General features: G+C 46.4%; 18 non-coding genes across 18 annotated transcripts; all 18 read right to left on the reverse strand.

Annotated features, from left to right (window-relative positions):
- Nucleotides 1–826: 826 nt before the first annotated feature.
- TRNAW-CCA (transfer RNA tryptophan (anticodon CCA)) lies at nt 827–898 on the reverse strand. Its single transcript has one exon. It is a non-coding gene; the product is annotated as a tRNA-Trp (tRNA).
- A 313-nt stretch (nt 899–1,211) lies between these two features.
- On the reverse strand, nt 1,212–1,285 carry TRNAN-GUU (transfer RNA asparagine (anticodon GUU)). Its single transcript has one exon. It is a non-coding gene; the product is annotated as a tRNA-Asn (tRNA).
- Nucleotides 1,286–3,075: 1,790 nt separating this feature from the next.
- On the reverse strand, nt 3,076–3,147 carry TRNAW-CCA (transfer RNA tryptophan (anticodon CCA)). The gene has a single exon. It is a non-coding gene; the product is annotated as a tRNA-Trp (tRNA).
- A 313-nt stretch (nt 3,148–3,460) lies between these two features.
- Nucleotides 3,461–3,534, reverse strand: TRNAN-GUU (transfer RNA asparagine (anticodon GUU)). The gene has a single exon. It is a non-coding gene; the product is annotated as a tRNA-Asn (tRNA).
- A 2,149-nt stretch (nt 3,535–5,683) lies between these two features.
- TRNAW-CCA (transfer RNA tryptophan (anticodon CCA)) lies at nt 5,684–5,755 on the reverse strand. The gene has a single exon. It is a non-coding gene; the product is annotated as a tRNA-Trp (tRNA).
- Nucleotides 5,756–6,068: 313 nt separating this feature from the next.
- TRNAN-GUU (transfer RNA asparagine (anticodon GUU)) lies at nt 6,069–6,142 on the reverse strand. Its single transcript has one exon. It is a non-coding gene; the product is annotated as a tRNA-Asn (tRNA).
- Nucleotides 6,143–7,934: 1,792 nt separating this feature from the next.
- TRNAW-CCA (transfer RNA tryptophan (anticodon CCA)) lies at nt 7,935–8,006 on the reverse strand. Its single transcript has one exon. It is a non-coding gene; the product is annotated as a tRNA-Trp (tRNA).
- Nucleotides 8,007–8,319: 313 nt separating this feature from the next.
- On the reverse strand, nt 8,320–8,393 carry TRNAN-GUU (transfer RNA asparagine (anticodon GUU)). Its single transcript has one exon. It is a non-coding gene; the product is annotated as a tRNA-Asn (tRNA).
- Nucleotides 8,394–10,184: 1,791 nt separating this feature from the next.
- TRNAW-CCA (transfer RNA tryptophan (anticodon CCA)) lies at nt 10,185–10,256 on the reverse strand. The gene has a single exon. It is a non-coding gene; the product is annotated as a tRNA-Trp (tRNA).
- A 2,175-nt stretch (nt 10,257–12,431) lies between these two features.
- On the reverse strand, nt 12,432–12,503 carry TRNAW-CCA (transfer RNA tryptophan (anticodon CCA)). The gene has a single exon. It is a non-coding gene; the product is annotated as a tRNA-Trp (tRNA).
- Nucleotides 12,504–12,816: 313 nt separating this feature from the next.
- TRNAN-AUU (transfer RNA asparagine (anticodon AUU)) lies at nt 12,817–12,890 on the reverse strand. The gene has a single exon. It is a non-coding gene; the product is annotated as a tRNA-Asn (tRNA).
- Nucleotides 12,891–15,065: 2,175 nt separating this feature from the next.
- Nucleotides 15,066–15,139, reverse strand: TRNAN-GUU (transfer RNA asparagine (anticodon GUU)). Its single transcript has one exon. It is a non-coding gene; the product is annotated as a tRNA-Asn (tRNA).
- Nucleotides 15,140–17,288: 2,149 nt separating this feature from the next.
- Nucleotides 17,289–17,360, reverse strand: TRNAW-CCA (transfer RNA tryptophan (anticodon CCA)). The gene has a single exon. It is a non-coding gene; the product is annotated as a tRNA-Trp (tRNA).
- A 313-nt stretch (nt 17,361–17,673) lies between these two features.
- On the reverse strand, nt 17,674–17,747 carry TRNAN-GUU (transfer RNA asparagine (anticodon GUU)). Its single transcript has one exon. It is a non-coding gene; the product is annotated as a tRNA-Asn (tRNA).
- Nucleotides 17,748–19,539: 1,792 nt separating this feature from the next.
- On the reverse strand, nt 19,540–19,611 carry TRNAW-CCA (transfer RNA tryptophan (anticodon CCA)). The gene has a single exon. It is a non-coding gene; the product is annotated as a tRNA-Trp (tRNA).
- A 313-nt stretch (nt 19,612–19,924) lies between these two features.
- TRNAN-GUU (transfer RNA asparagine (anticodon GUU)) lies at nt 19,925–19,998 on the reverse strand. The gene has a single exon. It is a non-coding gene; the product is annotated as a tRNA-Asn (tRNA).
- Nucleotides 19,999–21,790: 1,792 nt separating this feature from the next.
- TRNAW-CCA (transfer RNA tryptophan (anticodon CCA)) lies at nt 21,791–21,862 on the reverse strand. The gene has a single exon. It is a non-coding gene; the product is annotated as a tRNA-Trp (tRNA).
- A 313-nt stretch (nt 21,863–22,175) lies between these two features.
- TRNAN-GUU (transfer RNA asparagine (anticodon GUU)) lies at nt 22,176–22,249 on the reverse strand. The gene has a single exon. It is a non-coding gene; the product is annotated as a tRNA-Asn (tRNA).
- Between the last annotated feature and the right edge of the window lie 1,759 nt (nt 22,250–24,008).

Genomic DNA, 24,008 nt, shown 5'->3' on the forward strand with positions numbered 1-24,008 from the left:
ATGAAAGGTACAGTCACGCCCGAGACAACTCTGAGTGTCACCTCAAATTCTAAGAAATGCAAACTAGGGACCTACGCTTTTTATTGCCAGTGGATCTTTGTGTTTCAGACAAATGTGCACGCCTCCCAGAGCCCCTTGCAATGCACTTAGGGAAATGGGGGAAGGTGCTGTGAAGCCCTCTCGCTGACAATGTCTCTCTTGTCTATAATGTATCTATGAGAGAGAGAGAAATAGGCAATGCGAGAGTGAAAAAGTAAAATGGAAATGTGTCTTCTGAGACCAGTATAAGGGGAAACCCTCACAATCCAGGACCGACAGTTGATTGGGAGGGCGCTTACAGGTTTCCGACACCAGACCGGTACCTGAACTCACAAACCCAAACTGCAAAGTGATGCCCATTGCCACTAGACTGCCGACCCCCTTTCGGGGCCCCAGCATATATCCTTTAGTCACACCTAGAGTTCCCAGGACAGTGCAGCATTCAGCGATTACACGAAAATATTGACAGCGCTAGCAGGCCATGCAAATGGCAGAGGTATGCTTTACAAAGCCCACGTAGCGTGCACAAAACAGCACATCAGTCAGGCCCACTTGAAGAGATGGTAAAGAGGAAATACTTCTGCTGCATCCAGTAAAACATAGAGATTGGCCTGCTTTAAAGGTTGACCATGTCCTTCATGGGTGTCTGTCAATATGATACTTCCCTGCTGCAAAGCTTACATTCGAAACGCCAGAACAACTAGGCCCAGAGCACAAAGATGCAGTCAGGTTGAAATAACGAGATACTGAAGAGCAATTTTGTATTTCAGAGTGGGAAAAGGAAGTATGACCCCGACGTTATTTGAACACACAACCTTCTGATCTGGAGTCAGACGCGCTACCATTGCGCCACGAGGTCCTTGTGGCAATCCACCTGGTGTGTCTGATGACAGAATAAAGGTAGGAGACGTACATGCACCTGCAGAGCCTCATTGCTTCTTTAGGTAGACTGGCTAGGATAGCTTCCTTCTGTGCATCAGTACACGCTGCAGCCAAACCCTTCCCATGAAGTCTTGATGTTTATGAATTGAATGGCAAGTTTTGAAAAACTAAAGCAAGCGAGAAGAATTGCTTACAGTTTATTGGATTTTTTGGACGTCAGCAGACGAGACCTGCGAGAGGTAAACAGAAGTTCATAGTTGGTCATGCTGAATTTTTGAGCCAAAATGCATCGTCCCTGGGTGGGCTTGAACCACCAACCTTTCGGTTAACAGCCGAACGCGCTAACCGATTGCGCCACAGAGACTCATGCAGTGCTTACACTGGGGCCTGATTGGTGTGCTGTTTGCTTATGCTTCCCAGGCAACCTGAAAATATTTCTAAAATAGCTCTATTTCCCATAGCAAATCAGGGTATCAAGCACTTCCCTACCTCCCCTAATCCACAAACACAGGGGATTTAGAAGAGGACAGAGCCCATCAACAGTGCACCAAATGTCCTCGGTGTAGGCATAACTTGCTATGAGGAGAAAGCCACAGTTGCGCACTTGTGTTAAAAGGGGACAGTAGGCTGAACCCAGAGAACACGGGAGAAATGACTCAGGTTTACTGAGTGGAACACTCTGTGTCTTTGTGCCAAAAACAGCAGCGTCTTTTCGGTTAACAGCCGAACGTGCTAACCAATTGCGCCACAGAGACTCACTGGCATGTGTGTTCTGCCTTTGGCATGATTGCATTGCTATTTTTTTCTGATTGGCAGAAAACCTGAACTTTTTTCTGAAAAAGGCATGCCTCTCTTAGCACTGCAGTGCATTAGACTGCTCCCTTGCTTCCCTGAGTCCCCAAATACACAACCACCTTGGGCACAATAGAAGACACATTCCAGCAGATTTAGCAAGAGTGCACCAAGGTTTCTATATGTAGGTACCTTGCTGAGAAGCAAGACCTGCAGTTGCATTCTTCTGTTAAAAGAGGGCAGCAGAGTGCACCAAGAGAACTTGGGGGAAGTAGCTTATGTTAACTACTTGCCATGATCTTTATAGATCCCTCTGTTTGACTGGGTGAATTCTAATTTCTGAGGTAGAGTATGCAATTTTTGGATCTAGATGCTGTGCGCAACAGGAATGCTATATACTGCACTGTACTGCTACTGAAAAGTTACCAATTTTACAGGATGTTCAGGTAAGATTTGTTTCAGAAAACATCTTGCTAGAGGCCCTAGGACAGATTACTGGGACAAAGGAAGAGGGTTTGGGGATTAGCACATCTCCTATGAAAGGTACAGTCACGCCCGAGACAACTCTGAGTGCCTCCTCAAATTCTAAGAAATGCGAACTGGGGTCCTACGCCTTTTATTGCCAGTGGATCTTTGTGTTTCAGACAAATGTGCACGCCTCCCAGAGCCCCATGCAATGCACTTAGGGAAATGGGGGAAGGTGCTGTGCAACCCTCTCGCTGACAATGTCTCTCTTGTCTATAATGTATCTATGAGAGAGAGAGAAATAGGCAATGCGAGAGTGAAAAAGCCAAATGGAAATGTGTCTACTGAGACCAGTATAAGGGGAAATCCTCACAATCCAGGACTGACAGTTGATTGGGAGGGCTCTTACAGGTTTCCGACACCAGACCGGTACCTGAACTCACAAACCCAAACTGCAAAGTGATGCCCATTGCCACTAGACTGCCGACCCCCTTTCGGGGCCCCAACATATATCCTTTAGTCACACCTAGAGTTCCCAGGACAGTGCAGCATTCAGCGATTACACGAAAATATTGACAGCGCTAGGAGGCCATGCAAATGGCAGAGGTATGCTTTACAAAGCCCACGTAGCGTGCACAAAACAGCACATCAGTCAGGCCCACTTGAAGAGATGGTAAAGAGGAAATACTTCTGCTGCATCCAGTAAAACATAGAGATTGGCCTGCTTTAAAGGTTGACCATGTCCTTCATGGGTGTCTGTCAATATGATACTTCCCTGCTGCAAAGCTTACATTCGAAACGCCAGAACAACTAGGCCCAGAGCACAAAGATGCAGTCAGGTTGAAATAACGAGATACTGAAGAGCAATTTTGTATTTCAGAGTGGGAAAAGGAAGTATGACCCCGACGTGATTTGAACACACAACCTTCTGATCTGGAGTCAGACGCGCTACCATTGCGGCACGAGGTCCTTGTGGCAATCCACCTGGTGTGTCTGATGACAGAATAAAGGTAGGAGACGTACATGCACCTGCAGAGCCTCATTGCTTCTTTAGGTAGACTGGCTAGGATAGCTTCCTTCTGTGCATCAGTACACGCTGCAGCCAAACCCTTCCCATGAAGTCTTGATGTTTATGAATTGAATGGCAAGTTTTGAAAAACTAAAGCAAGCGAGAAGAATTGCTTACAGTTTATTGGATTTTTTGGACGTCAGCAGACGAGACCTGCGAGAGGTAAACAGAAGTTCATAGTTGGTCATGCTGAATTTTTGAGCCAAAATGCATCGTCCCTGGGTGGGCTTGAACCACCAACCTTTCGGTTAACAGCCGAACGCGCTAACCGATTGCGCCACAGAGACTCATGCAGTGCTTACACTGGGGCCTGATTGGTGTGCTGTTTGCTTATGCTTCCCAGGCAACCTGAAAATATTTCTAAAATAGCTCTATTTCCCACAGCAAATCAGGGTATCAAGCACTTCCCTACCTCCCCTAATCCACAAACACAGGGGATTTAGTAGAGGACAGAGCCCATCAACAGTGCACCAAATGTCCTCTGTGTAGGCATAACTTGCTATGAGGAGAAAGCCACAGTTGCGCACTTGTGTTAAAAGGGGACAGTAGGCTGAACCCAGAGAACACGGGAGAAATGACTCAGGTTTACTGAGTGGAACACTCTGTGTCTTTGTGCCAAAAACAGCAGCGTCTTTTCGGTTAACAGCCGAACGCGCTAACCGATTGCGCCACAATTGGTGTGCTGTTTGCTTATGCTTCCCAGGCAACCTGAAAATATTTCTAAAATAGCTCTATTTCCCACAGCAAATCAGGGTATCAAGCACTTCCCTATCTCCCCTAATCCACAAACACAGGGGATTTAGTAGAGGACAGAGCCCATCAACAGTGCACCAAATGCCCTCTGTGTAGGCATAACTTGCTATGAGGAGAAAGCCACAGTTGCGCACTTGTGTTAAAAGGGGACAGTAGGCTGAACCCAGAGAACACGGGAGAAATGACTCAGGTTTACTGAGTGGAACACTCTGTGTCTTTGTGCCAAAAACAGCAGCGTCTTTTCGGTTAACAGCCGAACGCGCTAACCAATTGTGCCACAGAGACTCACTGGCATGTGTGTTCTGCCTTTGGCATGATTGCATTGCTATTTTTTTCTGATTGGCAGAAAACCTGAACTTTTTTCTGAAAAAGGCATGCCTCTCTTAGCACTGCAGGGCATTAGACTGCTCCCTTGCTTCCCTGAGTCCCCAAATACACAACCACCTTGGGCACAATAGAAGACACATTCCAGCAGATTTAGCAAGAGTGCACCAAGGTTTCTATATGTAGGTACCTTGCTGAGAAGCAAGACCTGCAGTTGCATTCTTCTGTTAAAAGAGGGCAGCAGAGTGCACCAAGAGAACTTGGGGGAAGTAGCTTATGTTAACTACTTGCCATGATCTTTATAGATCCCTCTGTTTGACTGGGTGAATTCTAATTTCTGGGGTAGAGTATGCAATTTTTGGATCTAGATGCTGTGCGCAACAGGAATGCTATATACTGCACTGTACTGCTACTGAAAAGTTACCAATTTTACAGGATGTTCAGGTAAGCTTTGTTTCAGAAAACAACTTGCTAGAGGCCCTAGGACAGATTACTGGGACAAAGGAAGAGGGTTTGGGGATTAGCACATCTCCTATGAAAGGTACAGTCACGCCCGAGACAACTCTGAGTGCCTCCTCAAATTCTAAGAAATGCGAACTGGGGTCCTACGCCTTTTATTGCCAGTGGATTTTGTGTTTCAGACAAATGTGCACGCCTCCCAGAGCCCCTTGCAATGCACTTAGGGAAATGGGGGAAGGTGCTGTGCAACCCTCTCGCTGACAATGTCTCTCTTGTCTATAATGTATCTATGAGAGAGAGAGAAATAGGCAATGCGAGAGTGAAAAAGTAAAATGGAAATGTGTCTACTGAGACCAGTATAAGGGGAAATCCTCACAATCCAGGACCGACAGTTGATTGGGAGGGCGCTTACAGGTTTCCGACACCAGACCGGTACCTGAACTCACAAACCCAAACTGCAAAGTGATGGGCATTGCCACTAGACTGCCGACCCCCTTTCGCGGCCCCAGCATATATCATTTAGTCACACCTAGAGTTCCCAGGACAGTGCAGCATTCAGCGATTACACGAAAATATTGACAGCGCTAGGAGGCCATGCAAATGGCAGAGGTATGCTTTACAAAGCCCACGTAGCGTGCACAAAACAGCACATCAGTCAGGCCCACTTGAAGAGATGGTAAAGAGGAAATACTTCTGCTGCATCCAGTAAAACATAGAGATTGGCCTGCTTTAAAGGTTGACCATGTCCTTCATGGGTGTCTGTCAATATGATACTTCCCTGCTGCAAAGCTTACATTCGAAACGCCAGAACAACTAGGCCCAGAGCACAAAGATGCAGTCAGGTTGAAATAACGAGATACTGAAGAGCAATTTTGTATTTCAGAGTGGGAAAAGCAAATATGACCCCGACGTGATTTGAACACGCAACCTTCGGATCTGGAGTCAGACGCGCTACCATTGCGCCACGAGGTCCTTGTGGCAATCCACCTGCTGTGTCTGATGACAGAATAAAGGTAGGAGACGTACATGCACCTGCAGAACCTCATTGCTTCTTTAAGTTGATTGGCTAGGATAGCTTCCTTCTGTGCATCAGTACACGCTGCAGCCAAACCCTTCCCATGAAGTCTTGATGTTTATGAATTGAATGGCAAGATTTGAAAAACTAAAGCAAGCGAGAAGAATTGCTTGCAGTTTATTGGATTTTTTGGACGTCAGCAGACGAGACCTGCGAGAGGTAAACAGAAGTTCATAGTTGGTCATGCTGAATTTTTGAGCCAAAATGCATCGTCCCTGGGTGGGCTTGAACCACCAACCTTTCGGTTAACAGCCGAACGCGCTAACCGATTGCGCCACAGAGACTCATGCAGTGCTTACACTGGGGCCTGATTGGTGTGCTGTTTGCTTATGCTCCCCAGGCAACCTGAAAATATTTCTAAAATAGCTCTATTTCCCACAGCAAATCAGGGTATCAAGCACTTCCCTACCTCCCGTAATCCACAAACACAGGGGATTTAGTAGAGGACAGAGCCTATCAACAGTGCACCAAATGTCCTCTGTGTAGGCATAACTTGCTATGAGGAGAAAGCCACAGTTGCGCACTTGTGTTAAAAGGGGACAGTAGGCTGAACCCAGAGAACACGGGAGAAATGACTCAGGTTTACTGAGTGGAACACTCTGTGTCTTTGTTTTCCCAAAACAGCAGCGTCTTTTCGGTTAACAGCCGAACGCGCTAACCAATTGCGCCACAGAGACTCACTGGCATGTGTGTTCTGCCTTTGGCCTGATTGCATTGCTATTTTTTTCTGATTGGCAGAAAACCTGAACTTTTTTCTGAAAAAGGCATGCCTCTCTTAGCACTGCAGTGCATTAGACTGCTCCCTTGCTTCCCTGAGTCCCCAAATACACAACCACCTTGGGCACAATAGAAGACACATTCCAGCAGATTTAGCAAGAGTGCACCAAGGATTCTATATGTAGGTACCTTGCTGAGAAGCAAGACCTGCAGTTGCATTCTTCTGTTAAAAGAGGGCAGCAGAGTGCACCAAGAGAACTTGGGGGAAGTAGCTTATGTTAACTACTTGCCATGCTCTTTATAGATCCCTCTGTTTGACTGGGTGAATTCTAATTTCTGGGGTAGAGTAAGCAATTTTTGGATCTAGATGCTGTGCGCAACAGGAATGCTATATACTGCACTGTACTGCTACTGAAAAGTTACCAATTTTACAGGATGTTCAGGTAAGCTTTGTTTCAGAAAACAACTTGCTAGAGGCACTAAGACAGATTACTGGGACAAAGGAAGAGGGTTTGGGGATTAGCACATCTCCTATGAAAGGTACAGTCACGCCCGAGACAACTCTGAGTGTCACCTCAAATTCTAAGAAATGCAAACTAGGGACCTACGCTTTTTATTGCCAGTGGATCTTTGTGTTTCAGACAAATGTGCACGCCTCCCAGAGCCCCATGCAATGCACTTAGGGAAATGGGGGAAGGTGCTGTGCAACCCTCTCGCTGACAATGTCTCTCTTGTCTATAATGTATCTATGAGAGAGAGAGAAATAGGCAATGCGAGAGTGAAAAAGTAAAATGGAAATGTGTCTACTGAGACCAGTATAAGGGGAAATCCTCACAATCCAGGACCGACAGTTGATTGGGAGGGCGCTTACAGGTTTCCGACACCAGACCGGTACCTGAACTCACAAACCCAAACTGCAAAGTGATGGGCATTGCCACTAGACTGCCGACCCCCTTTCGGGGCCCCAGCATATATCCTTTAGTCACACCTAGAGTTCCCAGGACAGTGCAGCATTCAGCGATTACACGAAAATATTGACAGCGCTAGCAGGCCATGCAAATGGCAGAGGTATGCTTTACAAAGCCCACGTAGCGTGCACAAAACAGCACATCAGTCAGGCCCACTTGAAGAGATGGTAAAGAGGAAATACTTCTGCTGCATCCAGTAAAACATAGAGATTGGCCTGCTTTAAAGGTTGACCATGTCCTTCATGGGTGTCTGTCAATATGATACTTCCCTGCTGCAAAGCTTACATTCGAAACGCCAGAACAACTAGGCCCAGAGCACAAAGATGCAGTCAGGTTGAAATAACGAGATACTGAAGAGCAATTTTGTATTTCAGAGTGGGAAAAGCAAATATGACCCCGACGTGATTTGAACACGCAACCTTCTGATCTGGAGTCAGACGCGCTACCATTGCGCCACGAGGTCCTTGTGACAGTCCATCTGGTGTGTCTGATGACAGAATAATGGTAGGAGACGTACATGCACCTGCAAAGCCTCATTGCTTCTTTAGGTAGACTGGCTAGGATAGCTTCCTTCTGTGCATCAGTACACGCTGCAGCCAAACCCTTCCCATGAAGTCTTGATGTTTATGAATTGAATGGCAAGTTTTGAAAAACTAAAGCAAGCGAGAAGAATTGCTTGCAGTTTATTGGATTTTTTGGACGTCAGCAGACGAGACCTGCGAGAGGTAAACAGAAGTTCATAGTTGGTCATGCTGAATTTTTGAGCCAAAATGCATCGTCCCTGGGTGGGCTTGAGCCACCAACCTTTCGGTTAACAGCCGAACGCGCTAACCGATTGCGCCACAGAGACTCATGCAGTGCTTACACTGGGGCCTGATTGGTGTGCTGTTTGCTTATGCTTCCCAGGCAACCTGAAAATATTTCTAAAATAGCTCTATTTCCCACAGCAAATCAGGGTATCAAGCACTTCCCTACCTCCCCTAATCCACAAACACAGGGGATTTAGTAGAGGACAGAGCCCATCAACAGTGCACCAAATGTCCTCTGTGTAGGCATAACTTGCTACGAGGAGAAAGCCACAGTTGGGCACTTGTGTTAAAAGGGGACAGTAGGCTGAACCCAGAGAACACGGGAGAAATGACTCAGGTTTACTGAGTGGAACACTCTGTGTCTTTGTGCCAAAAACAGCAGCGTCTTTTTGGTTAACAGCCAAACGCGCTAACCAATTGCGCCACAGAGACTCACTGGCATGTGTGTTCTGCCTTTGGCCTGATTGTATTGCTATTTTTTTCTGATTGGCAGAAAACCTGAACTTTTTTCTGAAAAAGGCATGCTTTTCTTAGCACTGCAGTGCATTAGACTGCTCCCTTGCTTCCCTGAGTCCCCAAATACACAACCACCTTGGGCACAATAGAAGACACATTCCAGCAGATTTAGCAAGAGTGCACCAAGGTTTCTATATGTAGGTACCTTGCTGAGAAGCAAGACCTGCAGTTGCATTCTTCTGTTAAAAGAGGGCAGCAGAGTGCACCAAGAGAACTTGGGGGAAGTAGCTTATGTTAACTACTTGCCATGATCTTTATAGATCCCTCTGTTTGACTGGGTGAATTCTAATTTCTGGGGTAGAGTAAGCAATTTTTGGATCTAGATGCTGTGCGCAACAGGAATGCTATATACTGCACTGTACTGCTACTGAAAAGTTACCAATTTTACAGGATGTTCAGGTAAGCTTTGTTTCAGAAAACAACTTGCTAGAGGCCCTAGGACAGATTACAGGGACAAAGGAAGAGGGTTTGGGGATTAGCACATCTCCTATGAAAGGTACAGTCACGCCCGAGACAACTCTGAGTGCCTCCTCAAATTCTAAGAAATGCGAACTGGGGTCCTACGCCTTTTATTGCCAGTGGATCTTTGTGTTTCAGACAAATGTGCACGCCTCCCAGACCCCCATGCAATGCACTTAGGGAAATGGGGGAAGGTGCTGTGAAGCCCTCTCGCTGACAATGTCTCTCTTGTCTATAATGTATCTATGAGAGAGAGAGAAATAGGCAATGCGAGAGTGAAAAAGTAAAATGGAAATGTGTCTACTGAGACCAGTATAAGGGGAAATCCTCACAATCCAGGACCGACAGTTGATTGGGAGGGCGCTTACAGGTTTCCGACACCAGACCGGTACCTGAACTCATAAAACCCAAACTGCAAAGTGATGGGCATTGCCACTAGACCGCCGACCCCCTTTTGGGGCCCCAGCATATATCCTTTAGTCACACCTAGAGTTCCCAGGACAGTGCAGCATTCAGCGATTACACGAAAATATTGACAGCGCTAGGAGGCCATGCAAATGGCAGAGGTATGCTTTACAAAGCCCACGTAGCGTGCACAAAACAGCACATCAGTCAGGCCCACTTGAAGAGATGGTAAAGAGGAAATACTTCTGCTGCATCCAGTAAAACATAGAGATTGGCCTGCTTTAAAGGTTGACCATGTACTTCATGGGTGTCTGTCAATATGATACTTCCCTGCTGCAAAGCTTACATTCGAAACGCCAGAACAACTAGGCACAGAGCACAAAGATGCAGTCAGGTTGAAATAACGAGATACTGAAGAGCAATTTTATATTTCAGAGTGGGAAAAGCAAATATGACCCCGACGTGATTTGAACACGCAACCTTCTGATCTGGAGTCAGACGCGCTACCATTGCGCCACGAGGTCCTTGTGGCAGTCCACCTGGTGTGTCTGATGACAGAATAAAGGTAGGAGACGTACATGGACCTGCAGAGCCTCATTGCTTCTTTAGGTAGACTGGCTAGGATAGCTTCCTTCTGTGCATCAGTACACGCTGCAGCAAACCCTTCCCATGAAGTCTTGATGTTTATGAATTGAACGGCAAGTTTTGAAAAACTAAAGCAAGCGAGAAGAATTGCTTGCAGTTTATTGGATTTTTTGGACGTCAGCAGACGAGACCTGCGAGAGGTAAACAGAAGTCCATAGTTGGTCACGCTGAATTTTTGAGCCAAAATGCTCCGTCCGTGGGTGGGCTTGAACCACCAACCTTTCGGTTAACAGCCGAACGCGCCAACCAATTGCGCCACAGAGACTCATGCAGTTCTTACACAGGGCCTGATTGGTGTGCTGTTTGCTCATGCTTCCCAGGCAACCTGAAAATATTTCTAAAATAGCTCTTTTTCCCACAGCAAATCAGGGTATCAAGCACTTCCCTACCTCCCCTAATCCACAAACACAGGGGATTTAGTAGAGGACAGAGCCCATCAACAGTGCACCAAATGTCCTCTGTGTAGGCATAACTTGCTATGAGGAGAAAGCCACAGTTGCGCACTTGTGTTAAAAGGGGACAGTAGGCTGAACCCAGAGAACACGGGAGAAATGACTCAGGTTTACTGAGTGGAACACTCTGTGTCTTTGTGCCAAAAACAGCAGCGTCTTTTCGGTTAACAGCCGAACGCGCTAACCAATTGCGCCACAGAGACTCACTGGCATGTGTGTTCTGCCTTTGGCCTGATTGCATTGCTATTTTTTTCTGATTGGCAGAAAACCTGAACTTTTTTCTGAAAAAGGCATGCCTCTCTTAGCACTGCAGTGCATTAGACTGCTCCCTTGCTTCCCTGAGTCCCCAAATACACAACCACCTTGGGCACAATAGAAGACACATTCCAGCAGATTTAGCAAGAGTGCACCAAGGTTTCTATATGTAGCTGCCTTGCTGAGAAGCAAGACCTGCAGTTGCATTCTTCTGTTAAAAGAGGGTAGCAGAGTGCACCAAGAGAACTTGGGGGAAGTAGCTTATGTTAACTACTTGCCATGATCTTTATAGATCCCTCTGTTTGACTGGGTGAATTCTAATTTCTGGGGTAGAGTAAGCAATTTTTGGATCTAGATGCTGTGCGCAACAGGAATGCTATATACTGCACTGTACTGCTACTGAAAAGTTACCAATTTTACAGGATGTTCAGGTAAGCTTTGTTTCAGAAAACAACTTGCTAGAGGCACTAAGACAGATTACTGGGACAAAGGAAGAGGGTTTGGGGATTAGCACATCTCCTATGAAAGGTACAGTCACGCCCGAGACAACTCTGAGTGTCACCTCAAATTCTAAGAAATGCAAACTAGGGACCTACGCTTTTTATTGCCAGTGGATCTTTGTGTTTCAGACAAATGTGCACGCCTCCCAGAGCCCCTTGCAATGCACTTAGGGAAATGGGGGAAGGTGCTGTGAAGCCCTCTCGCTGACAATGTCTCTCTTGTCTATAATGTATCTATGAGAGAGAGAGAAATAGGCAATGCGAGAGTGAAAAAGTAAAATGGAAATGTGTCTTCTGAGACCAGTATAAGGGGAAACCCTCACAATCCAGGACCGACAGTTGATTGGGAGGGCGCTTACAGGTTTCCGACACCAGACCGGTACCTGAACTCACAAACCCAAACTGCAAAGTGATGCCCATTGCCACTAGACTGCCGACCCCCTTTCGGGGCCCCAACATATATCCTTTAGTCACACCTAGAGTTCCCAGGACAGTGCAGCATTCAGCGATTACACGAAAATATTGACAGCGCTAGGAGGCCATGCAAATGGCAGAGGTATGCTTTACAAAGCCCACGTAGCGTGCACAAAACAGCACATCAGTCAGGCCCACTTGAAGAGATGGTAAAGAGGAAATACTTCTGCTGCATCCAGTAAAACATAGAGATTGGCCTGCTTTAAAGGTTGACCATGTCCTTCATGGGTGTCTGTCAATATGATACTTCCCTGCTGCAAAGCTTACATTCGAAACGCCAGAACAACTAGGCCCAGAGCACAAAGATGCAGTCAGGTTGAAATAACGAGATACTGAAGAGCAATTTTGTATTTCAGAGTGGGAAAAGGAAGTATGACCCCGACGTTATTTGAACACACAACCTTCTGATCTGGAGTCAGACGCGCTACCATTGCGCCACGAGGTCCTTGTGGCAATCCACCTGGTGTGTCTGATGACAGAATAAAGGTAGGAGACGTACATGCACCTGCAGAGCCTCATTGCTTCTTTAGGTAGACTGGCTAGGATAGCTTCCTTCTGTGCATCAGTACACGCTGCAGCCAAACCCTTCCCATGAAGTCTTGATGTTTATGAATTGAATGGCAAGTTTTGAAAAACTAAAGCAAGCGAGAAGAATTGCTTACAGTTTATTGGATTTTTTGGACGTCAGCAGACGAGACCTGCGAGAGGTAAACAGAAGTTCATAGTTGGTCATGCTGAATTTTTGAGCCAAAATGCATCGTCCCTGGGTGGGCTTGAACCACCAACCTTTCGGTTAATAGCCGAACGCGCTAACCGATTGCGCCACAGAGACTCATGCAGTGCTTACACTGGGGCCTGATTGGTGTGCTGTTTGCTTATGCTTCCCAGGCAACCTGAAAATATTTCTAAAATAGCTCTATTTCCCATAGCAAATCAGGGTATCAAGCACTTCCCTACCTCCCCTAATCCACAAACACAGGGGATTTAGAAGAGGACAGAGCCCATCAACAGTGCACCAAATGTCCTCTGTGTAGGCATAACTTGCTATGAGGAGAAAGCCACAGTTGCGCACTTGTGTTAAAAGGGGACAGTAGGCTGAACCCAGAGAACACGGGAGAAATGACTCAGGTTTACTGAGTGGAACACTCTGTGTCTTTGTGCCAAAAACAGCAGCGTCTTTTCGGTTAACAGCCGAACGTGCTAACCAATTGCGCCACAGAGACTCACTGGCATGTGTGTTCTGCCTTTGGCCTGATTGCATTGCTATTTTTTTCTGATTGGCAGAAAACCTGAACTTTTTTCTGAAAAAGGCATGCCTCTCTTAGCACTGCAGTGCATTAGACTGCTCCCTTGCTTCCCTGAGTCCCCAAATACACAACCACCTTGGGCACAATAGAAGACACATTCCAGCAGATTTAGCAAGAGTGCACCAAGGTTTCTATATGTAGGTACCTTGCTGAGAAGCAAGACCTGCAGTTGCATTCTTCTGTTAAAAGAGGGCAGCAGAGTGCACCAAGAGAACTTGGGGGAAGTAGCTTATGTTAACTACTTGCCATGATCTTTATAGATCCCTCTGTTTGACTGGGTGAATTCTAATTTCTGAGGTAGAGTATGCAATTTTTGGATCTAGATGCTGTGCGCAACAGGAATGCTATATACTGCACTGTACTGCTACTGAAAAGTTACCAATTTTACAGGATGTTCAGGTAAGATTTGTTTCAGAAAACATCTTGCTAGAGGCCCTAGGACAGATTACTGGGACAAAGGAAGAGGGTTTGGGGATTAGCACATCTCCTATGAAAGGTACAGTCACGCCCGAGACAACTCTGAGTGCCTCCTCAAATTCTAAGAAATGCGAACTGGGGTCCTACGCCTTTTATTGCCAGTGGATCTTTGTGTTTCAGACAAATGTGCACGCCTCCCAGAGCCCCATGCAATGCACTTAGGGAAATGGGGGAAGGTGCTGTGCAACCCTCTCGCTGACAATGTCTCTCTTGTCTATAATGTATCTATGAGAGAGAGAGAAATAGGCAATGCGAGAGTGAAAAAGCCAAATGGAAATGTGTCTACTGAGACCAGTATAAGGGGAAATCCTCACAATCCAGGACTGACAGTTGATTGGGAGGGCGCTTACAGGTTTCCGACACCAGACCGGTACCTGAACTCACAAACCCAAACTGCAAAGTGATGCCCATTGCCACTAGACTGCCGACCCCCTTTCGGGGCCCCAACATATATCCTTTAGTCACACCTAGAGTTCCCAGGACAGTGCAGCATTCAGCGATTACACGAAAATATTGACAGCGCTAGGAGGCCATGCAAATGGCAGAGGTATGCTTTACAAAGCCCACGTAGCGTGCACAAAACAGCACATCAGTCAGGCCCACTTGAAGAGATGGTAAAGAGGAAATACTTCTGCTGCATCCAGTAAAACATAGAGATTGGCCTGCTTTAAAGGTTGACCATGTCCTTCATGGGTGTCTGTCAATATGATACTTCCCTGCTGCAAAGCTTACATTCGAAACGCCAGAACAACTAGGCCCAGAGCACAAAGATGCAGTCAGGTTGAAATAACGAGATACTGAAGAGCAATTTTGTATTTCAGAGTGGGAAAAGGAAGTATGACCCCGACGTGATTTGAACACACAACCTTCTGATCTGGAGTCAGACGCGCTACCATTGCAGCACGAGGTCCTTGTGGCAATCCACCTGGTGTGTCTGATGACAGAATAAAGGTAGGAGACGTACATGCACCTGCAGAGCCTCATTGCTTCTTTAGGTAGACTGGCTAGGATAGCTTCCTTCTGTGCATCAGTACACGCTGCAGCCAAACCCTTCCCATGAAGTCTTGATGTTTATGAATTGAATGGCAAGTTTTGAAAAACTAAAGCAAGCGAGAAGAATTGCTTACAGTTTATTGGATTTTTTGGACGTCAGCAGACGAGACCTGCGAGAGGTAAACAGAAGTTCATAGTTGGTCATGCTGAATTTTTGAGCCAAAATGCATCGTCCCTGGGTGGGCTTGAACCACCAACCTTTCGGTTAACAGCCGAACGCGCTAACCGATTGCGCCACAGAGACTCATGCAGTGCTTACACTGGGGCCTGATTGGTGTGCTGTTTGCTTATGCTTCCCAGGCAACCTGAAAATATTTCTAAAATAGCTCTATTTCCCACAGCAAATCAGGGTATCAAGCACTTCCCTACCTCCCCTAATCCACAAACACAGGGGATTTAGTAGAGGACAGAGCCCATCAACAGTGCACCAAATGTCCTCTGTGTAGGCATAACTTGCTATGAGGAGAAAGCCACAGTTGCGCACTTGTGTTAAAAGGGGACAGTAGGCTGAACCCAGAGAACACGGGAGAAATGACTCAGGTTTACTGAGTGGAACACTCTGTGTCTTTGTGCCAAAAACAGCAGCGTCTTTTCGGTTAACAGCCGAACGCGCTAACCGATTGCGCCACAATTGGTGTGCTGTTTGCTTATGCTTCCCAGGCAACCTGAAAATATTTCTAAAATAGCTCTATTTCCCACAGCAAATCAGGGTATCAAGCACTTCCCTACCTCCCCTAATCCACAAACACAGGGGATTTAGTAGAGGACAGAGCCCATCAACAGTGCACCAAATGCCCTCTGTGTAGGCATAACTTGCTATGAGGAGAAAGCCACAGTTGCGCACTTGTGTTAAAAGGGGACAGTAGGCTGAACCCAGAGAACACGGGAGAAATGACTCAGGTTTACTGAGTGGAACACTCTGTGTCTTTGTGCCAAAAACAGCAGCGTCTTTTCGGTTAACAGCCGAACGCGCTAACCAATTGTGCCACAGAGACTCACTGGCATGTGTGTTCTGCCTTTGGCATGATTGCATTGCTATTTTTTTCTGATTGGCAGAAAACCTGAACTTTTTTCTGAAAAAGGCATGCCTCTCTTAGCACTGCAGTGCATTAGACTGCTCCCTTGCTTCCCTGAGTCCCCAAATACACAACCACCTTGGGCACAATAGAAGACACATTCCAGCAGATTTAGCAAGAGTGCACCAAGGTTTCTATATGTAGGTACCTTGCTGAGAAGCAAGACCTGCAGTTGCATTCTTCTGTTAAAAGAGGGCAGCAGAGTGCACCAAGAGAACTTGGGGGAAGTAGCTTATGTTAACTACTTGCCATGATCTTTATAGATCCCTCTGTTTGACTGGGTGAATTCTAATTTCTGGGGTAGAGTATGCAATTTTTGGATCTAGATGCTGTGCGCAACAGGAATGCTATATACTGCACTGTACTGCTACTGAAAAGTTACCAATTTTACAGGATGTTCAGGTAAGCTTTGTTTCAGAAAACAACTTGCTAGAGGCCCTAGGACAGATTACTGGGACAAAGGAAGAGGGTTTGGGGATTAGCACATCTCCTATGAAAGGTACAGTCACGCCCGAGACAACTCTGAGTGCCTCCTCAAATTCTAAGAAATGCGAACTGGGGTCCTACGCCTTTTATTGCCAGTGGATTTTGTGTTTCAGACAAATGTGCACGCCTCCCAGAGCCCCTTGCAATGCACTTAGGGAAATGGGGGAAGGTGCTGTGCAACCCTCTCGCTGACAATGTCTCTCTTGTCTATAATGTATCTATGAGAGAGAGAGAAATAGGCAATGCGAGAGTGAAAAAGTAAAATGGAAATGTGTCTACTGACACCAGTATAAGGGGAAATCCTCACAATCCAGGACCGACAGTTGATTGGGAGGGCGCTTACAGGTTTCCGACACCAGACCGGTACCTGAACTCACAAACCCAAACTGCAAAGTGATGGGCATTGCCACTAGACTGCCGACCCCCTTTCGCGGCCCCAGCATATATCATTTAGTCACACCTAGAGTTCCCAGGACAGTGCAGCATTCAGCGATTACACGAAAATATTGACAGCGCTAGGAGGCCATGCAAATGGCAGAGGTATGCTTTACAAAGCCCACGTAGCGTGCACAAAACAGCACATCAGTCAGGCCCACTTGAAGAGATGGTAAAGAGGAAATACTTCTGCTGCATCCAGTAAAACATAGAGATTGGCCTGCTTTAAAGGTTGACCATGTCCTTCATGGGTGTCTGTCAATATGATACTTCCCTGCTGCAAAGCTTACATTCGAAACGCCAGAACAACTAGGCCCAGAGCACAAAGATGCAGTCAGGTTGAAATAACGAGATACTGAAGAGCAATTTTGTATTTCAGAGTGGGAAAAGCAAATATGACCCCGACGTGATTTGAACACGCAACCTTCGGATCTGGAGTCAGACGCGCTACCATTGCGCCACGAGGTCCTTGTGGCAGTCCACCTGGGGTGTCTGATGACAGAATAATGGTAGGAGACGTACATGCACCTGCACAGCCTCATTGCTTCTTTAGGTAGACTGGCTAGGATAGCTTCCTTCTGTGCATCAGTACACGCTGCAGCCAAACCCTTCCCATGAAGTCTTGATGTTTATGAATTGAATGGCAAGTTTTGAAAAACTAAAGCAAGCGAGAAGAATTGCTTGCAGTTTATTGGATTTTTTGGACGTCAGCAGACGAGACCTGCGAGAGGTAAACAGAAGTTCATAGTTGGTCATGCTGAATTTTTGAGCCAAAATGCATCGTCCCTGGGTGGGCTTGAACCACCAACCTTTCGGTTAACAGCCGAACGCGCTAACCGATTGTGCCACAGAGACTCATGCAGTGCTTACACTGGGGCCTGATTGGTGTGCTGTTTGCTTATGCTCCCCAGGCAACCTGAAAATATTTCTAAAATAGCTCTATTTCCCACAGCAAATCAGGGTATCAAGCACTTCCCTACCTCCCGTAATCCACAAACACAGGGGATTTAGTAGAAGACAGAGCCTATCAACAGTGCACCAAATGTCCTCTGTGTAGGCATAACTTGCTATGAGGAGAAAGCCACAGTTGCGCACTTGTGTTAAAAGGGGACAGTAGGCTGAACCCAGAGAACACGGGAGAAATGACTCAGGTTTACTGAGTGGAACACTCTGTGTCTTTGTTTTCCCAAAACAGCAGCGTCTTTTCGGTTAACAGCCGAACACGCTAACCAATTGCGCCACAGAGACTCACTGGCATGTGTGTTCTGCCTTTGGCCTGATTGCATTGCTATTTTTTTCTGATTGGCAGAAAACCTGAACTTTTTTCTGAAAAAGGCATGCCTCTCTTAGCACTGCAGTGCATTAGACTGCTCCCTTGCTTCCCTGAGTCCCCAAATACACAACCACCTTGGGCACAATAGAAGACACATTCCAGCAGATTTAGCAAGAGTGCACCAAGGTTTCTATATGTAGGTACCTTGCTGAGAATCAAGACCTGCAGTTGCATTCTTCTGTTAAAAGAGGGTAGCAGAGTGCACCAAGAGAACTTGGGGGAAGTAGCTTATGTTAACTACTTGCCATGATCTTTATAGATCCCTCTGTTTGACTGGGTGAATTCTAATTTCTGGGGTAGAGTAAGCAATTTTTGGATCTAGATGCTGTGCGCAACAGGAATGCTATATACTGCACTGTACTGCTACTGAAAAGTTACCAATTTTACAGGATGTTCAGGTAAGCTTTGTTTCAGAAAACAACTTGCTAGAGGCACTAAGACAGATTACTGGGACAAAGGAAGAGGGTTTGGGGATTAGCACATCTCCTATGAAAGGTACAGTCACGCCCGAGACAACTCTGAGTGTCACCTCAAATTCTAAGAAATGCAAACTAGGGACCTACGCTTTTTATTGCCAGTGGATCTTTGTGTTTCAGACAAATGTGCACGCCTCCCAGAGCTCCTTGCAATGCACTTAGGGAAATGGGGGAAGGTGCTGTGAAGCCCTCTCGCTGACAATGTCTCTCTTGTCTATAATGTATCTATGAGAGAGAGAGAAATAGGCAATGCGAGAGTGAAAAAGTAAAATGGAAATGTGTCTACTGAGACCAGTATAAGGGGAAATCCTCACAATCCAGGACCGACAGTTGATTGGGAGGGCGCTTACAGGTTTCCGACACCAGACCGGTACCTGAACTCACAAACCCAAACTGCAAAGTGATGCCCATTGCCACTAGACTGCCGACCCCCTTTCGGGGCCCCAACATATATCCTTTAGTCACACCTAGAGTTCCCAGGACAGTGCAGCATTCAGCGATTACACGAAAATATTGACAGCGCTAGGAGGCCATGCAAATGGCAGAGGTATGCTTTACAAAGCCCACGTAGCGTGCACAAAACAGCACATCAGTCAGGCCCACTTGAAGAGATGGTAAAGAGGAAATACTTCTGCTGCATCCAGTAAAACATAGAGATTGGCCTGCTTTAAAGGTTGACCATGTCCTTCATGGGTGTCTGTCAATATGATACTTCCCTGCTGCAAAGCTTACATTCGAAACGCCAGAACAACTAGGCCCAGAGCACAAAGATGCAGTCAGGTTGAAATAACGAGATACTGAAGAGCAATTTTGTATTTCAGAGTGGGAAAAGCAAATATGACCCCGACGTGATTTGAACACGCAACCTTCGGATCTGGAGTCAGACGCGCTACCATTGCGCCACGAGGTCCTTGTGGCAGTCCACCTGGGGTGTCTGATGACAGAATAATGGTAGGAGACGTACATGCACCTGCACAGCCTCATTGCTTCTTTAGGTAGACTGGCTAGGATAGCTTCCTTCTGTGCATCAGTACACGCTGCAGCCAAACCCTTCCCATGAAGTCTTGATGTTTATGAATTGAATGGCAAGTTTTGAAAAACTAAAGCAAGCGAGAAGAATTGCTTGCAGTTTATTGGATTTTTTGGACGTCAGCAGACGAGACCTGCGAGAGGTAAACAGAAGTTCATAGTTGGTCATGCTGAATTTTTGAGCCAAAATGCATCGTCCCTGGGTGGGCTTGAACCACCAACCTTTCGGTTAACAGCCGAACGCGCTAACCGATTGTGCCACAGAGACTCATGCAGTGCTTACACTGGGGCCTGATTGGTGTGCTGTTTGCTTATGCTCCCCAGGCAACCTGAAAATATTTCTAAAATAGCTCTATTTCCCACAGCAAATCAGGGTATCAAGCACTTCCCTACCTCCCGTAATCCACAAACACAGGGGATTTAGTAGAAGACAGAGCCTATCAACAGTGCACCAAATGTCCTCTGTGTAGGCATAACTTGCTATGAGGAGAAAGCCACAGTTGCGCACTTGTGTTAAAAGGGGACAGTAGGCTGAACCCAGAGAACACGGGAGAAATGACTCAGGTTTACTGAGTGGAACACTCTGTGTCTTTGTTTTCCCAAAACAGCAGCGTCTTTTCGGTTAACAGCCGAACACGCTAACCAATTGCGCCACAGAGACTCACTGGCATGTGTGTTCTGCCTTTGGCCTGATTGCATTGCTATTTTTTTCTGATTGGCAGAAAACCTGAACTTTTTTCTGAAAAAGGCATGCCTCTCTTAGCACTGCAGTGCATTAGACTGCTCCCTTGCTTCCCTGAGTCCCCAAATACACAACCACCTTGGGCACAATAGAAGACACATTCCAGCAGATTTAGCAAGAGTGCACCAAGGTTTCTATATGTAGGTACCTTGCTGAGAATCAAGACCTGCAGTTGCATTCTTCTGTTAAAAGAGGGTAGCAGAGTGCACCAAGAGAACTTGGGGGAAGTAGCTTATGTTAACTACTTGCCATGATCTTTATAGATCCCTCTGTTTGACTGGGTGAATTCTAATTTCTGGGGTAGAGTAAGCAATTTTTGGATCTAGATGCTGTGCGCAACAGGAATGCTATATACTGCACTGTACTGCTACTGAAAAGTTACCAATTTTACAGGATGTTCAGGTAAGCTTTGTTTCAGAAAACAACTTGCTAGAGGCACTAAGACAGATTACTGGGACAAAGGAAGAGGGTTTGGGGATTAGCACATCTCCTATGAAAGGTACAGTCACGCCCGAGACAACTCTGAGTGTCACCTCAAATTCTAAGAAATGCAAACTAGGGACCTACGCTTTTTATTGCCAGTGGATCTTTGTGTTTCAGACAAATGTGCACGCCTCCCAGAGCTCCTTGCAATGCACTTAGGGAAATGGGGGAAGGTGCTGTGAAGCCCTCTCGCTGACAATGTCTCTCTTGTCTATAATGTATCTATGAGAGAGAGAGAAATAGGCAATGCGAGAGTGAAAAAGTAAAATGGAAATGTGTCTACTGAGACCAGTATAAGGGGAAATCCTCACAATCCAGGACCGACAGTTGATTGGGAGGGCGCTTACAGGTTTCCGACACCAGACCGGTACCTGAACTCACAAACCCAAACTGCAAAGTGATGCCCATTGCCACTAGACTGCCGACCCCCTTTCGGGGCCCCAACATATATCCTTTAGTCACACCTAGAGTTCCCAGGACAGTGCAGCATTCAGCGATTACACGAAAATATTGACAGCGCTAGGAGGCCATGCAAATGGCAGAGGTATGCTTTACAAAGCCCACGTAGCGTGCACAAAACAGCACATCAGTCAGGCCCACTTGAAGAGATGGTAAAGAGGAAATACTTCTGCTGCATCCAGTAAAACATAGAGATTGGCCTGCTTTAAAGGTTGACCATGTCCTTCATGGGTGTCTGTCAATATGATACTTCCCTGCTGCAAAGCTTACATTCGAAACGCCAGAACAACTAGGCCCAGAGCACAAAGATGCAGTCAGGTTGAAATAACGAGATACTGAAGAGCAATTTTGTATTTCAGAGTGGGAAAAGGAAGTATGACCCCGACGTGATTTGAACACACAACCTTCTGATCTGGAGTCAGACGCGCTACCATTGCGGCACGAGGTCCTTGTGGCAATCCACCTGGTGTGTCTGATGACAGAATAAAGGTAGGAGACGTACATGCACCTGCAGAGCCTCATTGCTTCTTTAGGTAGACTGGCTAGGATAGCTTCCTTCTGTGCATCAGTACACGCTGCAGCCAAACCCTTCCCATGAAGTCTTGATGTTTATGAATTGAATGGCAAGTTTTGAAAAACTAAAGCAAGCGAGAAGAATTGCTTACAGTTTATTGGATTTTTTGGACGTCAGCAGACGAGACCTGCGAGAGGTAAACAGAAGTTCATAGTTGGTCATGCTGAATTTCTGAGCCAAAATGCATCGTCCCTGGGTGGGCTTGAACCACCAACCTTTCGGTTAACAGCCGAACGCGCTAACCGATTGCGCCACAGAGACTCATGCAGTGCTTACACTGGGGCCTGATTGGTGTGCTGTTTGCTTATGCTTCCCAGGCAACCTGAAAATATTTCTAAAATAGCTCTATTTCCCACAGCAAATCAGGGTATCAAGCACTTCCCTACCTCCCCTAATCCACAAACACAGGGGATTTAGTAGAGGACAGAGCCCATCAACAGTGCACCAAATGTCCTCTGTGTAGGCATAACTTGCTATGAGGAGAAAGCCACAGTTGCGCACTTGTGTTAAAAGGGGACAGTAGGCTGAACCCAGAGAACACGGGAGAAATGACTCAGGTTTACTGAGTGGAACACTCTGTGTCTTTGTGCCAAAAACAGCAGCGTCTTTTCGGTTAACAGCCGAACGCGCTAACCGATTGCGCCACAATTGGTGTGCTGTTTGCTTATGCTTCCCAGGCAACCTGAAAATATTTCTAAAATAGCTCTATTTCCCACAGCAAATCAGGGTATCAAGCACTTCCCTACCTCCCCTAATCCACAAACACAGGGGATTTAGTAGAGGACAGAGCCCATCAACAGTGCACCAAATGCCCTCTGTGTAGGCATAACTTGCTATGAGGAGAAAGCCACAGTTGCGCACTTGTGTTAAAAGGGGACAGTAGGCTGAACCCAGAGAACACGGGAGAAATGACTCAGGTTTACTGAGTGGAACACTCTGTGTCTTTGTGCCAAAAACAGCAGCGTCTTTTCGGTTAACAGCCGAACGCGCTAACCGATTGCGCCACAATTGGTGTGCTGTTTGCTTATGCTTCCCAGGCAACCTGAAAATATTTCTAAAATAGCTCTATTTCCCACAGCAAATCAGGGTATCAAGCACTTCCCTACCTCCCCTAATCCACAAACACAGGGGATTTAGTAGAGGACAGAGCCCATCAACAGTGCACCAAATGCCCTCTGTGTAGGCATAACTTGCTATGAGGAGAAAGCCACAGTTGCGCACTTGTGTTAAAAGGGGACAGTAGGCTGAACCCAGAGAACACGGGAGAAATGACTCAGGTTTACTGAGTGGAACACTCTGTGTCTTTGTGCCAAAAACAGCAGCGTCTTTTCGGTTAACAGCCGAACGCGCTAACCAATTGTGCCACAGAGACTCACTGGCATGTGTGTTCTGCCTTTGGCATGATTGCATTGCTATTTTTTTCTGATTGGCAGAAAACCTGAACTTTTTTCTGAAAAAGGCATGCCTCTCTTAGCACTGCAGTGCATTAGACTGCTCCCTTGCTTCCCTGAGTCCCCAAATACACAACCACCTTGGGCACAATAGAAGACACATTCCAGCAGATTTAGCAAGAGTGCACCAAGGTTTCTATATGTAGGTACCTTGCTGAGAAGCAAGACCTGCAGTTGCATTCTTCTGTTAAAAGAGGGCAGCAGAGTGCACCAAGAGAACTTGGGGGAAGTAGCTTATGTTAACTACTTGCCATGATCTTTATAGATCCCTCTGTTTGACTGGGTGAATTCTAATTTCTGGGGTAGAGTATGCAATTTTTGGATCTAGATGCTGTGCGCAACAGGAATGCTATATACTGCACTGTACTGCTACTGAAAAGTTACCAATTTTACAGGATGTTCAGGTAAGCTTTGTTTCAGAAAACAACTTGCTAGAGGCCCTAGGACAGATTACTGGGACAAAGGAAGAGGGTTTGGGGATTAGCACATCTCCTATGAAAGGTACAGTCACGCCCGAGACAACTCTGAGTGCCTCCTCAAATTCTAAGAAATGCGAACTGGGGTCCTAC

The sequence above is a fragment of the Ambystoma mexicanum genome, chromosome 11, assembly GCF_040938575.1.
Source record: "Ambystoma mexicanum isolate Mex_15411 chromosome 11, UKY_AmexF1_1, whole genome shotgun sequence".
Lineage (NCBI taxonomy): Eukaryota > Metazoa > Chordata > Amphibia > Caudata > Ambystomatidae > Ambystoma > Ambystoma mexicanum.